Genomic DNA, 17,190 nt, shown 5'->3' with positions numbered 1-17,190 from the left:
CAGTCAGTTCTGAACACCAAGCTGTAGTACAGGTGTTTACTTCTAATTATGTCTGTTAATTAGAAATATCTTACTCAGAAATGCATGTTATGTAGAACAGAATGGCAAATACCACCATCTTCTGATTCAGAATAAGATTCAAAGTTCTTCTAAGGTGCCATGCCCCTTTCATCTCTCTATTAATAATTACTTGGCTTCCAATAGTGTCTCATATTTCTAATTCCAAAGGAACTAAAGAACTTGCAGACTCTATTTTCACTGTCCAATAAGTAAGGCTCTAGTAATACATAAAGGATAAAACCTCAGGGCAGTAAGCCATGAGAGATCTGTGCAGAGCTGACATGGATAAAAACTGTGTGCATGGAACAAGGCCAATAAATACAAGAACTTTCAATGTTTGACTTCTAAATGTTTCTACTGGCTTTTTGTGGATAGGTTTAATGCTATTATCCATACCCTTAACAGAATATTCAATAAAGTGTATCTTATAACACACTCTATTGAATAGTGTGTACTGACAGCTAGGGACTACTGCTCCAACCCTTCCACTGAAATGAACCAATTGAACCAATGTCATTTTTCTCCAACTGAAGCCTTTCCACCTCATTTTTATCTCAGTGACAGCTCTACTCCAGTAACCACCATTTGCACTGACAACAATCTCATTCCACCACATGCTCCACTAGTCAACAATAGCCACTTTTATTAATATAAAGTAGTTTCTGGGAATTTTGTTCACAATTTCACAAAAAAAAAAATGTAGCTGTATCAGATGAAATGTACCTTCCTCCAAATTGCTTCAAACTTGTCATCTTCTTTTCAGTTGTAAGTTAAGGATCTGAAAATTAGAGCCACAGACTCTCTTCAAAATGTATTTATTTATGGATGTGTGTATTTGAGGACAGTGCTGTGCTCCGCATTTCTTCTTATTTTACTGTTTTTAGTTAAATTCTTGCAAACCATGGATGCAATCCTATTCAATTTCTTTCCATCTCATAATCCAGCTGAAAGCTAGGCAAAACATACCTGCAGCAGAAAGCCAATGTAGATGTTAACAGAAAGGGAAGCAGCATGAGAGGATGCAGAACTTCAGGGGAAAGGTAGTGGATCACTGAGAGACCTCACTCCCTGCACTGGGGAAATTTACTGGAATGGATGCAGCCTGACTGAACATTAATATCATAGCCATCCATTAGGGACACATGCTAATTATCTGGGTCATCCCAACCCTCAAACATTTAATCTCTTGTCCACTAAAGAAATACATGCTTACATTCCAGATTCGAATTCCAAGTATAATAGTTAAAGGGAAGACACAGAAGGTCTTTTCAAAATTTTTAAGGTACAAATACATAAATATGCTGATATAGAATCAAACTGATAAGAACAGATATTACACATGATCTTAGCCAAAAGGCCGAGAAATGTTATCATACAAGTATAGTAAGGGCAAAACACAAGACTTGTGTTATATGAGCAGCTATGGAGGCGAAGAGCAGTGAATCATGAAGAAACATCCTAAAGGCAGAAAAATGTTTGGTGCCACTGTTTACAGTTAATATTATCTTCTATGAGTTTGTACAGATAAAGAGATGCTATGAAAATTAAATAGAGAGCTTCTGCTTCTTCACATTTTGGCATTTCACATTCTTTCTGCTGAATGCATTAAGGAATCTGCCCAAAGGCCTGTGTGCTGGCTGAAGCACAAAAGCCACCTTGGAAAATTTCAGAGGTTTCTGAAAAAAAAAACAGGTTATGTAACAGAAAGCCCATCTATGATCATCCTTTTCCCTTCTGAGATTGCTGAACCATTGCCTTACTACCAGACTCTCCTAGGATCAGTGTACCTCTCCTCTGGTCCAAGTAGTCATAGAAAGTAGGAAACAGGAAGATTAAACAGAAAGAGAAGATCAGAAGAGAAAGGACTAACTGTCAGATTAACTGGAACACAGCTGTTTAAGGCTTCAGTATTTCCATCCTTATACGTATTGTTTCCTTCTCGCAGATTTGGTTCATCCGTTTCTTCACTGTCTCTGTTATCCCAGCTTTTCCCTCCCTCTCCCTTGCTCTTTACCTGCCATTTTTCCTTTGTATTGTCCCTCCCAATTCCTTGTCCTCTTTTAAAGACCAGAAGTATGTGCAACGTAGACATGTTTTTTTCTCTGTCTCTTTTGGTCATACAGCTATGCACAGACAGAAAAATCTATACAGTTCAGAAGGCAAATCAAAGACACTTATTACTCTTGCATTTAGAGCAGAGTATGGTGGTGCTTGTGATTATTTTCATAGCTTACCAGAGTTTGGGACCTGAGAGCTCTACTCTCTGTGCAAATATGTTTTATCTTAGTGTAAATGATCCACTGCACCAGAGCAGTGAAGTTGTTCAGTTGCTTCCTTATCCCAGACTTGTAGGTATTTTAGGCTATTGAAGGCCAGTAGGAATGTAAGACCAGACCTAGAAATAGATCTGATATGCTGCAAGAAGGTAATGTAACCATGTACAGGTGTAATGTCCTTGTAGTAGCCATTCAGAAGGATACTCAGGGCTCTGTACTGGTAGTGCATCAAGCCTAGAAAAGAGAGAATTTTTTTCAGTTATATTGCATTGCTATTTTCTAAATGGCCCTCTCATTGCCTGACTGGATAGATGGACTCTTTTAGCTAACCTGAGATAGAAGAAAGTATCACTAAATCTACTAGAGGAGTGTTTAGCATTATGAAAGAAGTCTGAATTATGAACCAATTTATGAGGTGCCCACCTCACTGATGGTGGTGGGGAATCCCATCATTCCCTGTTAGACAGGTTCCTGGAAGGACTCATATTCCTTTTCTGCTCTTAGCTGTCACATCTCAGATGAAAAATGGAAAAACATAGAAATATGTCAATAATCAATTACACATGGCTGTTATATGAGGAAGTAACTTCATTAACACCGGGCACCATGTGAATGCGTCTTGTGATTTTTTTGATCAGTGATTGTTCCCTCTGGTATGTAACACTACTAAACTAATATGAAAGGATACTAGCAGATCACAGAGAATCACAGAATCACAGAATCACCCGGGTTGGAAGGGACCTCAAGGATCATGTAGTTCCAACCCCCCTGCCTAGAAGGGCCACCAAACACACACATTCAGATCAGGACACACACATTCAGATCAGGAGATCAGAAAAGAACAATTTGTCTTGGGTACTGACAAAAGTGACAGTGTCACTGGACATAACACTGAGGTTTTAAAAAAATCTTAGCAACGTGCCAGAGCAATGGGATGAATAAATGAGACATGACTCTTGAATCATACAAAATGAATAACAAACCAGTATTTTTGCTTTTGTAATACTTGAATCTCTGTTTTGAAGCAAATTTAGATGACAATCAGGTTACAAGGATGCTGATATTGTTTATAATGTAGTGTCACCTCAAAAAGTCTTCAAAAGGTCACTCAAAATATTACATATTCAGAGATAAAATTTTCCACATACTTTTAATTTTAGCTCTTTGTGTATACATATCATAATACAGACTAAAGCTACATTCTGAAATATATTTCTTCCACACAATTCAGTCCTGGTCAATGATTGAAAAGCCATTACAATGCACTTTTTATCTTGGTCCTTCAAGTTTATGTCTCTCATGATTTTGGGCTGAGATGGAGTTGATTTTCTTTGCAAAGGCTTTTAAGGTGTTTTTTATTTTGCATTTTCATGAAAACATTGGTGATATCACACTGATGTTTCAATTGTTGTATAGCAGTACTTATACAGAAGCATATAATGGTGTTTCAGCTCCTCTTGCTGCCTTGCCAGCAAGGATATGGAGTGGCAGAAAGTGCTGTGAGGACACTCAGTGAGGACCCAGAGTGACTCAAAGGGATGTTCTGTAGCATATGATATTGTGGTCAGCAATAAAAGTTGGGGGAAATATGGAGGAAGGGGTGACATTCAGAGTGATGGCATTTGTCTTTCCAAAAAAACATTGAATATGTTGAGCCCCACTTTCCTGGAAGTGGCTGAGCATCTTCCTGCCAATGGGAAATAGTGGGTTAATTCCTTGTGTTGCTTTGCTTGCTCACACAGCTTTTATTTTATTTAGCAAATTTTTATCTCAACACATAAGTTCTTGCACTCTAACTCAGTGAAAAATGCAAACAGTGTGCCTTAAACACATTTCTTTTTGGGATTCAGGCAGATTATTCTGATCTGTAATGCTGTAACACTTCCCTCTAGTCAGCACTCACAGCACCAGGCCCTTCTTTCTCTCTATACAAGGCAAAATCCATTTCTCACTTTCCAAGATCCTAACTTTAAGGACTTAGACATATAATAAGTCATCCCTCTTGAAGAAAAAGCATGAGAATCTAGGTGAATTATGGAGAATCACAGAGATATTATAAGACCTCAAACATGGAGGATCCAATCTGCAACTTGTCTGGGAGTGAGGATAAGTGAATGGGACTGTTCCATTCTGAGTCCTTCAAAAGCCTGCTCTGTGCTTCATTGTCCTCGCAGGGAATTAGGCCATTTGCTATCGAAAAGCATTTTGATAAGATTCCTGCAGTATCTGCAGGATCATATGTGGGTATTTACTAGGGAAAGATGCAAAGTGGAGCAATTCATAGCGGTGAAATTCTTCCACATCTTGTATAAATAAGAGAAACAAATTCAAGTCACTTTATAGAAGGATCTTCTACTCCAGCACCTAAAGATTTCTGCTTGTGTGCTTCAACCTAGCTGTAGATGTTCCTGTTCATTACGGGGTGGTTAGACTAGCTGACTTTTAAAGGTCCCTTCCAACTCTACCAATTCTATGATACTATAATTCTATGATACTATAATTTTCAGTATGAAAGGTCAGAAAAATCTGTTGGATTGAGTCAACATTATAACATGAAAAAGAATTGCAAATGCATTTAAACATTTCCAGGCCACTTTATTGGTCTGGTGATGGGAACAAGTGAGATACAGACCATGTGCAAACACACTTTAATGTGTATTGTATATGTAAGACTTTAATGTAATTAGCTACATTAATCTCAGAATTATATGTATGTATGTATTATATGTATTTTATTTTTTGTATTTGCAAACCTCAATGACTTTTTGCAAGCACTGCGCCCCATAATATTTAAGATACTCTTGCTTAGGACAAAATAGAATTAATAAAATCAAATCAAAGTATCTATACGGGAGAACGAAGTCTGCAGCAAATATCAGTATTTTTCCTTTTAAAATGTTTACTGCATCTAGACAGAGTAAGCTAGCTAGTGATCAGCATTGCAGGAACTAGTATTTTGACAACACTGTGTCATCCTGCCTAAAAAAAAATACTATTAATACTATAAGCATCCCCTTAGTGATGCTCTTTCAGAAATGGATTAAATAGTCAATCAAGTTCAATGGTTTTCTTTGTTATGGAATTGTATACGGCATATCTGCCAAAAGTCATTGCTACACATTCAAAAGCATTTTATTACTTCCCTGTTAGGTCTTGAGGACAGACTAGTGTTCAGCTGGTTTTATCTAGTCCATCTTTCTATTTATATTATATTAGTATCTAGAACTCCTATCGCAGTTAGTTTTTATCATCTGAAAACATGGAATGAAAGCAATTGGAATTCTTTTTGTACTCATTATTTTTAAAGTTTTCATGTTGATTTTTGTTAGGCAAGAATGGTTTGAATAAATTCAGGACTACATCTTCGCCTGGTTGAAACAAGTGTCTAAAATTGACTAAAAATGTTTTGATGGCACAACAGTGCAGCTTAATCGTAAATGCAAGTGAACAAAGTCCTTACTTTGCTTTATCATTAGCAGAGTCATCATTTGTTGAAAATCTAGATCTAAAAGCATATTGCACAAGCTTCCTGAAATTGCAGTCATCACTTCAGAAAGCGATATCCTACAACTTGGCCACTCTACCTATTGCTATTCAGGACAGCGATGTTATAAATAGCCTTTTTACCTGCTCTAAAATTGTTTGCAACAAAGTTTATTTAGTAAGAAGTTAGCAGCATTTTACTATTCCCTTCCATACTATACAGTCATTTTCATGATCATATTCAGAACACATAACATGGTAACCATTTTATCAAGACACCCGCAAGCAAGTCCAATCTTTATATCTGTACATCTTGGGGAGGAGGGGATTTTTATTAAGATGGTTGAGTGGGAAATACTTTTTTGATTCTTAAGGAGGTGTATGATATCTCTTTGATGTGAAGGGATTTAATACAAATAAAATGTCAGGAACAACTGCAATTTAGGTGCCTAAATTCCATACTGGTATACTGGTCCACCACCAAGCATTCTCCATCTCCACTCTGTTCTATACCTGTAAATGCATTTGCAATTTGTGCTCATATTAAAACATCTTATGTGCCTACATTTTATCACTAGACATAGACATAAAAAGGTTACCTGATACTGCAATTGTTCTTTTGACAAAACCTGTTAACAAATCAGGAAAGAATTTCCCATTTTAAGCATAAAAAAGTTCCAAATCATTATTTTCACAGATAAAATATCATGAAATAATGACTAATATAAACTGAAATGCTTATACTTCAAAAACATTTTAACAACCTTTTTCTTGTTAAACATTTATTTTATTCTTAAAATGAGAAATTATTCCAAACCAAGAAACACGTCACATTTTGAAAATGCAAACATGAATATTTGGCAATTTTGAAGGGGAAAAGAAAACAACTATAAACTCTCCAAACCCAACTTTTTTCATTGATTTCAAGTAACAAGTATCCACTGCAACTTTCTAATTGTTCTGTTTCTCCAACGTGGCTTTGTCTCATGTTTTGCCTTCTTGAAAGCTACTTACACACGCTGCTTATGAAGGACAATGCTGGAAGTACACACTCTTCATTCAAGCATGGGAGCTGAGAAAGATGTAGGGGTTCACAGTGCAATAATCCACAGGCTGCTGGACCTGAACTTATTAAAACTTGCTTACAAATGTGTACTTGATCTTCAGGTCAGTGAGCCAAGTTCCATCAGATGTCAACAAATCAAACACACACTGCTGTTCTGGAAACCCTGGGAGCAGCAGTGCAATGCCATCCCACCAAATAACTGCAAAGCAATCACCTTTGTGCCCCTTTCTTCATATTAAAAACGTGCATCCCCAAAATTCTGATTGTAGTCATCAGAAATAATTTTGTCAAGCTTACTTTTTCTGAACATGTGCCTGCTCCGTAGAGATGGAGTAAACAGTTTCTTGTCACTGAATTGATTTACATTTACTCTTCAAAACTGTGAGGAATAAATCTGACAAAGCTATTTGATCCTTGCATGAAAATGGACTTCAAAGCTGAATGTGTATTTCTGTTCATTTTACAGCTACAGATTTCCAGCAGAAAGTGATTATGCCTCTGATTACCGATGCCCATTGTAATAGCAGTTTCATCTAATGCTTTTTTAGAATTTAATCATTGTCTTTTGTTGACCAGTACAACAGTACAGAGAGCTCTACAGTATTCATAAGAGGCTAGCGTAATTGAAAAAACAGACCAAATCTACTGGATTTTTGTAATGCAGTAAAACGTGAATAGGAGAATAAAGATGTCCTCAATGTCTGGATGCGTATTGTTACTTTGAAGCTGCTCGTGGTGACTGCCACCATAGGATCAGAGGAGAAGCTAACACCCACTACTTTAAATAATTATTGGATTCATTTTCCTCATTATTTCTCATTCATTCTATTTTGAGCACCACCCCACTTGATGTTATAATTAGTTATCTGAAAAACCTTTTGCAGAATAAATGATTCTGGCTATGTAGTATCAGAGATATGACAACTATGTGTGTTAGGCAGAAGAAACAATTTGGTCTTCAAAATTTAAAGCAGGGATGAAGGTGCAAAAAAAAAAAAAAAAAAAAAGAAGTTGTACATCAAATCATTTAAGTCCACATGTTGATGGATTCTTTTAGACAATATAGATAGCCCGCACATGCATACCAGGTCTCGAACATACAGATGCAAGTTCATCACCAAAATATTGAAGGATAACAGTGATATTTGCTGTATTTATATTAAAAAGAATCTTAACGATTTTTTTGCCTGATTTCATACAAACATGATTTAAATAATAAGGATTTTTTTTTCTTTTAGCAGAAGGGTTTCCTTAAAGACTTCTTGCTTTCCCTCCTTCCCAGAATGAGAAGAAACTGAAGATTGCCCATTGCATTCAGTGACAGTTCTCCAAGACTAAATGATAAACTTGAAAGGTTTTTTGAGGACTTACTACTGTCTATTGATGTAAAATTGTAATGACCATGGAATTAATGACAAGATGATGTGGTAGCATGACACAGCTTTTGCTTTTCTCTACTCACTTGTCTACTCACTTGTGCAAAATGGGTCTGCATCCATCTTCTTTCCAAAAACTACATGATAATTTTAAGAAGTGGTGTGACCAACCGCAAAATAAAGTCATTCAGAGTGATGGAGAATATGAGCCAGATTATCCATTGCCAACTGACAGCAGGGTACCATTTCTGTTTTAGCATTTTGATTTATATTATCAATTTTTTTTTCAAATAGAATATCTATCCTTCTAACCTGTCCTAGCAAATAAAAAAATAAAATTAAGCCCTTCCCATTGCCTAGTATTTTAATTACTCATATGGTATAAAGTCAATATTAGTGTTCATGTCACATTCAATTATCTCCCTCCTATGTCCCCCCCCATTTGCTTTTCCATGTGTTGGTTCATCACACAATGCTAATTAGGTCACTTCAAATGGACCATAATTGACAATGGCACTTTTGCAGGTTTTTATTTTCACACAGAAAATCTGAGAATAAATTAATGACCAGCAATTTTGACAATTACGGTCAATTAAATTTGTCAAGATCACAATTGACAAAATTAATCTATATTTAATACTGAAAACTTGACATTAATAATGCAGCCTTAGAAAGGAAATCCAAAACAACCAGATTTAAGTGACAAATATATAACAATGCATCATTTTTTCCAATCATCTCATATTTACATGTTAATATATTTTAGGTCTAATACTCCAGGAGTAGACAGTTACCAAGAAAATGTTACTGAAGCTCAAGTATACAAATTAGAGAAAAAAATTCTGGAGGGGGCTCAGGGGTGACCTTATTACTCTCTACAAGGGAGGCTGTAGAGAGGCAGGGGAAGGCCTCTTCTCTCATGTAACTAGCAATAGGACTAGAGGAAATGGCTTCTAGTTGCACCAGGGGAGATTCAACTTGGGCATTTGGAAATACTACTCCCTGAGCAGCCCAATCCAGTGCCTAACCACTCTCTTGAAGGTGGTGGTGGATTCACAGCCCCTGAAGCTGTTCAAGAACCATTTAGACGTTGTATTGAAGGATGTGGTTTAGTAGGAAATATTGGTGATAGGTGAACAGTTTGACGGGATGATCTTGGAGGTCTTTTTCAAGCTTGGTGATTCTATGATTCTGTTACAATGTAGGTATAGAAAATTCCTATATTGCATTTTCAGTGCTTTAACCATATATAAACTTCATCTGAAACTTTATCTACTATGACAAAAGATCTCCATGATGTGCCTTTTCTCATTCCTAGCTTGATTGCAAACAATTGTAGTCAGACTGCAGGATGCCTGGGCAATTAGCACTGACAATGCTGAACTTCAATGTGAACTTCTGGTGCCATGCACTAGAATCTCAGATTTTGTTTGCTTTCTGTGCAAGATAGGTACACTGATAGCAATCCTTTCTTCAGGCTGCACTTCCTCTATAGTCATAGCCAAAAATAAAGCAGAATTAATTAAATGAAAAGTAATTAATTCAGAGTTTAAACATCAGAATTAAGGTGCACCTATAAAACACAGCACCATCAACATAGCTTGTGATATACACACACAAGAACCAAATGCATTGCAAAATGTTCCTTTTCAGGAAGCTTTGGAAAGAAAACTGTACCAAACCAAAACCAAAATTTCCACCACCAGATTTGGAAATAAATCAAAAAGTAATTTAACAGTATTTCATTTCATTAAAAAAAAAAAAAATTGCTATCCAAAATCCTGTTTATTTTTACTACCATTTGCTTGACTACATTTAGCCCCAGGGATATAAACAGGTCAAACAGTTACATCAATGCAATTCACACAGGCTTTTTGAAATTAATCCCCCACACTTTGCAACACTCAGGAAGACTTCTGTCTTCTGTGGTCATTTGGAAGTCATTAGTCAAGCTAAACAGCCATGAAAAGCATTGATGGGACATCTTAGTAAAGCAGACAAAAAAATCCTTGTTATCCAGGATATATTAACTGTATGTTTAACATGGAGCTAGTGTTTTATCAACTGTGAAGCAAGATGGCTTGACAGGCATTGATACAGTTAGAACTGTATTATCATAGTCAACTGCAAATTGAGGATAATAGCTTGCAAATCTGAGAATAGACTTCATTAGCTTCCCAGGCATGTGCTTGTCTCATATTCAATGAATATTCCCATATTCATTTTGACCTAAAGTAGCTAAGTTGGTATATAAAAAAGTAACAGTTAATTAAAACACTGAGTTTCCCAGTTGAAGTATGATGTCTGAGTTACTATTTTCACAACTTAGGTCTGCAAGTAAATGTAGCTGGAAATCTGAGTTAAAAGAGGTTGAACTCCTATATGTTTCTCCTTGTATTTCTTAAAACATAAGGCAGAATGTGATAACAACTATGATGTCTGAGCAATACCTACTATTTGTAGTGTTTTGTAGGAAATGCTTTCATCTTTCTCTACCTAAACCATTGTACTGGATAGAGAAAGTCGTCATGCCTTAAGGATAAAAATTTAAGGGCTTCAGTTTTAATATGAGTATTTACTCTTCTAGAGTACTGAAGTAGTTCAAGCAGAGATAGTGTTCTGGGTGAGGTAGTATTATGCCAGCATGGAAATAAGATTATTTAAAAGCTATTTTAAAGCAACTTAAAGTGATAGCTGGAAAGAAAGAAAACAAGAAAAAAGAGTAAATTAAAACCCGTTACAAGCAGAAATAAACATAGAAAAGCCAGACATTCAAAAGAGCTTCACATGCTGTGTCCCATATTTGGGTACCAACACAAACTGATGGATATTCCTCAGTCTTGAACACTTCTGACAATCTGTTTTCTTTAGTAAGGTATTTCTTCTTGCCTGTTCTGATTAAGTCAGATCAACTGGAGCACAGAATTCTTCTGTCTATGCTGTGCATCATGGCTTTTGACAAATCAATAGTGGTAACTGCATGATGTCAACTCATTCCCTAAATAAAATGCAAGAGCACAATCACTGCAAACTAAAAAGTGAAATATTGTAAATATTTCTGTAATAGTAAAGGTTTCTCAATGAGCTATGCTACAAGAGTCTGACAGAACTTCCCGCATTAACTGAGACCTTAAACCCAGCATTTCTTCAAAAAATCCTTTGTCTTTTGTGTTTTTTGTTTTGTTTTGTTTTGTTTTAAACAAATTACAGAATTCATCCAAAATGAGGGAGACTTGTCTGAGTCTCCAAAAAAGTCCACTTGACTCTTTTCACATACATGCCTTTACATATAGAAAGTAGGAACAAATATCAAAGAATTTCACAGGCTACTTAAAAAGAAGCAAACATTAGAGGCTAGCATTGGGGAGCCAGCTAGGTAGGCTAACTTAGACACTGGCTTTCATATAACTCAATTTAGCGGTCTTTTATTCCACCTTGATTTTTCAATAGAGCATGCCAATTTTATCTGTCATTTATGTGTGATGTTTTGCACTGTGCTAACAGATATCTGCAGTAACCTGGCAGTGACCTGAGGGACAGTGAAACATGAAGTACATGGAACTGTGACCGTAGGACCCATATGGCATCTGATATTAGCAGTTGCAGAGGACAACATATCTGACATTGGACTTCCCTGCTGAGGAGCGTATCTCCTTATATTAACTTTAGCGCAATTCCAGCTTTTCCAAGATAATGTCTGTTTCTCCGAATAATTTCAGTATTATCACATGTTCCTACTATTTCATAGAAATACAGGATAAAGAAAGGATCTTTACGCAGCTGAAGTACAAAATTCACAGTCAGAGCAATGAGGTTTTGTTCCAAAAATTTTGATGTGACATTGCATTACTTTCTCAGTTTTCTCAGTGATAAGTCCTCAGTAACACCCACACCTAATTTAGGGTTTTGTAGAGTTGTTAGTCTTTGGAATCAGAATTGGTCATCAGCTGAATCAGCATGGCTGTTTTGGCAGAAAACTTAGATTTCCAGGAGTGCTTTCCAAAAGCTCCTTTTAGAAAAATCAGCTCTGGCAACACTTCACTGAAAATGATTATGTTCAATCCAGTTCATCAGTGTTTGTGAGGTTATTTAAAATAGTGAAATAGAAGCTGCAATCAAGAAGTACAAATAAGATGTTTTTACCTGAATTCATAAAGAATCATTTGACTGCTATATAAGAGTATGTATTCATTTATTTTTTAAACAAGGGACTGCAAATGAAGAAACTCATCATACCATGAAAAGTGTAATATCTATGCCAAAGGATGAGGGGGAAGCTTTGAAGTTGTTGCCACAATTATACAAAAGACTCCTCAGTACCTCTGCGAAGTTGTACAAAGGATGAAACTGAATATGCTTTCATATAGATAATGTTTCTTCTGATAGAACTGAGCACTTTGTAGACAGTGTCAATAAGATATAAATACAGCCTCTTGAGCGACACAAACATATAGGCGAAAATTACAGAGAACTGAGACCTTTAAGGAAAGGTCTACATCCAATGTTTTTACAGCACAGTTGATGCAGCTCAGCCATCTTATCTTCCAAGGAGTCCTTTTCTTTTGCTGTTAAGAGCCTTAGAGAGCACAGAGCAATTCTCTATCATTCCCACATGGTCGGGAGGAACAGGAATTCCATCAGCAGACCCAGATGCTTTGAACTGCCCTCACCAGCTCAGCTTTTCTTCTTGTGCTCCTACTTAGAAGCAAGCAGCAACAGAAAGATTCAAACAGTGAGGGGCCCAGGAGAAGTAAGTACACATAAACTGTACAGACAGCCCAGGGGTGACTCAAGCGGCTACCTGTACACACTGTATTTACTACCTCTGGCACAGGGCCTGCGTGAGGGGGAAGAAAAATCTTCCTTTGCAATAGCTGGTAAGCAATAGCTGGAAAGACTCATTTTGGAAGGGCAGTACCGACTGGATGTACTGACAGAAGAGCTGCTTTCCCAAATAGCATTCTCATTCTTTTTGTTCAGTAGTCTTAAACATACTGACTCCAGCCCAGTTCAGGAAGAAGGGCATCTCTGTTCTTCTCTACTAGATGTTTATGATATGATAAAAAGGCAAGCAAAAATAGTTTGCATAAACACTTCGGTGACATAGAACCATGTTTATCTGAAGCTGTAAGCAGATATAAGACATAACAACCAGCTAGAAAGACAGGACAGAGAGCAGAAAGGCTTTGCTTCCAACCACAACATAAATCCTACTCCTACATTTTTTAAGTGAGCATCCTCACTTAAAGAACCACATGACTTAAAGTCATAGTCTTTCCCCAAATTCAGCTGTCCATACCACACACATACGTTGCAAAAACAACAGCTACAGTGTTGGTCCTCTTAAGCAGTAAAATTGCTTCTGAAAACTTACTTACAACACCAGATAAAACATCATTCAGAATATGGGTAACCCCATACCCCATAGGAAAAAAGTTGACTCACCCAGCTGGTGATAGGGTTTCTAGCTATAGAACACTCCCCCTCAGAAAAAGACCTTTGTCCAGAAAACACTTCCCTCGTGAAAGCTAGCCTTTAAATGAGCCCAGATCCTAGGCCCTCCCCTTCTGGTAACATGGGAAGCACAGGTGAATCACTTGCACCTATGCTTCCCAGGCCAGCCACCCATCCTTTCACCACGTCAATCATCAGTTCAGGCTATGACATAACAGTTGTCCTGTATATAGGAATTCTGCAGGCAGGTGTAGATACTTACACACTTAAAAAAGCTATGACAAAAGATAACAGAATGAACCTTGGTTTTCTTGATTAGAGAAATACAAATTTGTAAGGCTTCTTATAATTTTCCCTAGTTTTTTCCTCTTTTCATTTGAAAAAATTCTTGAAAGAAATTTGGACCGCTCATACTTCAGTTCAATAGTAGCAACTGTGTCCATTAGCACAGACAGGAATCACAGACTAGACCTTCAAAAGTATGTGAGTGAAATGAGATGAGCAGGGTATAGTGATTTTTAATTCTACCTCTGTTCCTAAGGTATTTAAATACTACTGGAGATTTCATGTTATTTTTCATTTTTCTTTCTCCTCCAAAGTGTTGTATGGGACAGACTTCCACCAAAGGCCCCAGCCTTGTTGATATGGGAGTTGACAGCTGCCAGGTTTTTCATATGTAGGCATGCAGTAAGACATCAGATCAGAAAGCTTCCTTGGTGTCTTGGAAATTCTGCCCACCTTGTTGACTTCTACTGGATACAGGATTGCAAGAGACTGAGACCATTGGACATACAGGAAAAATCACCAGAGTCTGCATGCTTTGCTCATTCTTTCCTTCTCAAACAACAAATGAAATATCCCAAATAGCATAGGAGAGATGGATACAAGAGAATTCTGGATTTTCCTGGGACTGCTCACATGGTGTGAGTTTGTCACAGTGCAGTGGGAAGGGGCACAGTTTTCTTCTGTTTGGCCCATATGGCCTCACTGAAATCAGAAAGTTTCTTTAAAATGATGTTAAAAAAAGGACTGAAAGATATGACAAACTGTTCTTGCATCCTACTTCCCCATTCTGAATTTTGAATATTAACTTTGCCATGTGTAACTTTCCCTTTAACTTGCCTTATTCAAATAAGAGAGGTTTACTGCATAATCAAAGGAGGAAAATCTCCTTTCTATTGCTGTGAGTTTTAAAATCTTAATTTGGAGATGATTCCATGATGTAGTTTCAACTTTGGCCATGAATTTTCTTAAATTATACTTACAGCTCTTTGCTGTAGTCTCAGATTGGTGAAAGGACAAAATTTTCTCTTTCCTTAGAATACATAAATAAACACTGTTAATTAATATTTTTTTTTTAATTGAGATGTCTTACTTGGTATTTTAGCAGTTATAACTATTAGCATTTGTAACATCATGGCCTCCACAAATACAAAGTTTAACTGTAGCTGATATCTTTTATTAAAAAACAGTTTACTCTGAAATACAGTTCACAGGACTTCACTTAAGAAAAAAGAAATCAGTAAATATATAAGAGAAAAAAAACATAATTTTAATGTGCATTTAGCTGTTTCTCCATACTCATTGCTAAACCATTCATATCATTTAAAAACATGCAGAAATAAGGTCAGCTTCTGGTAGATCATGTGATTCTGACTTCAATGAACTACTGTTCTGTGATCAGCTCCGTATGTGTCATCCTTCTGCTATGTAATTTTGTTTTCAAAGTCTAAAAATGTCATTAAAGTGACATGTCTGCAGACCACTATAACAGACCGAACACTTTGCAGTTGAAGATAAAGAAAATCACAGATCTGTTAATCATTAACTATTGCTTTGTAACTACTGTTCTATCATCAGAAGCATCCTGTCCCCTGAGAGAATAAAGTTTCCAGGAACATACACTGTACACACAAGAATAATGTTATTGCAGGCATAGAGCTTCAGGTTTATCTTAAGTTTCCCCACAGCTCTCAAGTTTTCCATGCTTTTCTTTTTTCTTGGTATATTCTTCATTCAAACACCTTGCCTTCTAATTTCATAAAAGAAAGCTAAGTACAATGGTTTTCACATCACTCTCAAATGTAATGCAAGGAAATGAACTACTTTTAGAAATGTAGAATACAGGTTATTCAGACAATACCATAATCTTATAAATTTTGAGTTAAGTTTTTCAGATTTGAAAAATACAGTAATATTTTAATAATAAATTATTTATCTCATAGGAATTATGAAAAAATAAGAAGTGCTTGATATTCTCCTTTACTCCAAAAATTTTTAATTTCAAATACATGTTATGAAAAGAAACATTTACATTAGAGATTATACTTATATAATTCAGTGTATATTAATATATAAAGTAGCAACTGGATTCTTGGCTCATAATTTTGTCTGTTCAAAAATTGTTGTTGAATGAACAAATTAAAAATGAAGAGTTTCATTTCTGCATCCAGCCTTTAAAAATTTAGGTCAAACTAGTAATTTAGGGAACATGATAAGTAGAGATCATCTGGAAACCACCCAGGAGATAATTTCAGCTAGTACTGCCACTGTGTTTGAAACAAAGTTCAATACCACGTTGTTAGTATATTCAGATATGATATTAAAAAAAAGGCAATTCTGATGTGACTGTGTTTACTGAATGACAAAGGTGTTTAGGGGTGTAAAAGAGAGTTTTGACTGTGCAGGTGTTATGATAGTTAGTGACTGGAAAATAAAATGGAGGGGAGGTTCTGTTTAAGTCAAAAGGCACCTGGGGAAAAGTATCTAGCTTCATTTATGAAGCAATGAGCTACAATCTGGCTAATAATTCTTAAAGCAAAGTCTTTGGGCTATAGCAGATAGTTCTATGGGAAAAGAAGTGTAACGCTGAGTACAGTTCAAACAAGGGAGTCTGAGGGATGGGAAATATTTAGAGAAGATTAGAAAACAGAACAGAGGTGATCACACTGCTAAATAAATGGTGTCCCAGGCTGAAAGAGCATGGAAGGAAAAGTCAAGGGACGGAAGGGGATTAAACATGAAGATAAACATATAGATGGATCTTCCTTCTCAAAAAGAGAAAACAGAAAAGAAATAAGAGTGACGTATTAGAAATTACAAACAGAATAAGTGACTGTAGCAGTGTCTACTGCTTCTCTTTCTTTGAAACTAAAAGAAGCAGATTCAAAACCAAATAAATAACTAAATAAGGCTGTAATACACAATGTTCCTTTAAGCTGTGGAAATCTGTGCTGCAAGATTTTTTAATTAAGAAAAATAAAAATCATCCAGAAAAATCCAGGAATAAAATCAGTTTAGAGCTAAATGTTATTCCCATATTTCTGGAGTTCTCTGGACCACAAATCATTGCAGAAAGAATGCCCTGGGGCAGTATTGCTACATCCTTTGTTCTCATCCTCTCAGCTAGGCACAGTCTGACTGTAGTAAACAGTGTTAAATGGATATTTGCTCTGATCTGATGGAGAATTGTTAT

General features: G+C 36.3%; 1 non-coding gene across 1 annotated transcript; it reads right to left on the bottom strand.

Annotated features, from left to right (window-relative positions):
- Nucleotides 1–1,317: 1,317 nt before the first annotated feature.
- LOC122166699 lies at nucleotides 1,318–1,429 on the bottom strand. The gene has a single exon (XR_006170871.1). It is a non-coding gene; the product is annotated as a U2 spliceosomal RNA (small nuclear RNA).
- Between the last annotated feature and the right edge of the window lie 15,761 nt (nucleotides 1,430–17,190).

Source organism: Centrocercus urophasianus, unplaced genomic scaffold, assembly GCF_019232065.1.
Source record: "Centrocercus urophasianus isolate 14NV4802_14NV808 unplaced genomic scaffold, USGS_Curo_1.0 seq_10, whole genome shotgun sequence".
NCBI classification, from domain to species: domain Eukaryota; kingdom Metazoa; phylum Chordata; class Aves; order Galliformes; family Phasianidae; genus Centrocercus; species Centrocercus urophasianus.
The sequence above is the reverse complement of the archived record's forward strand: the minus strand, read 5'-3'. Positions and strand labels throughout refer to the sequence as shown.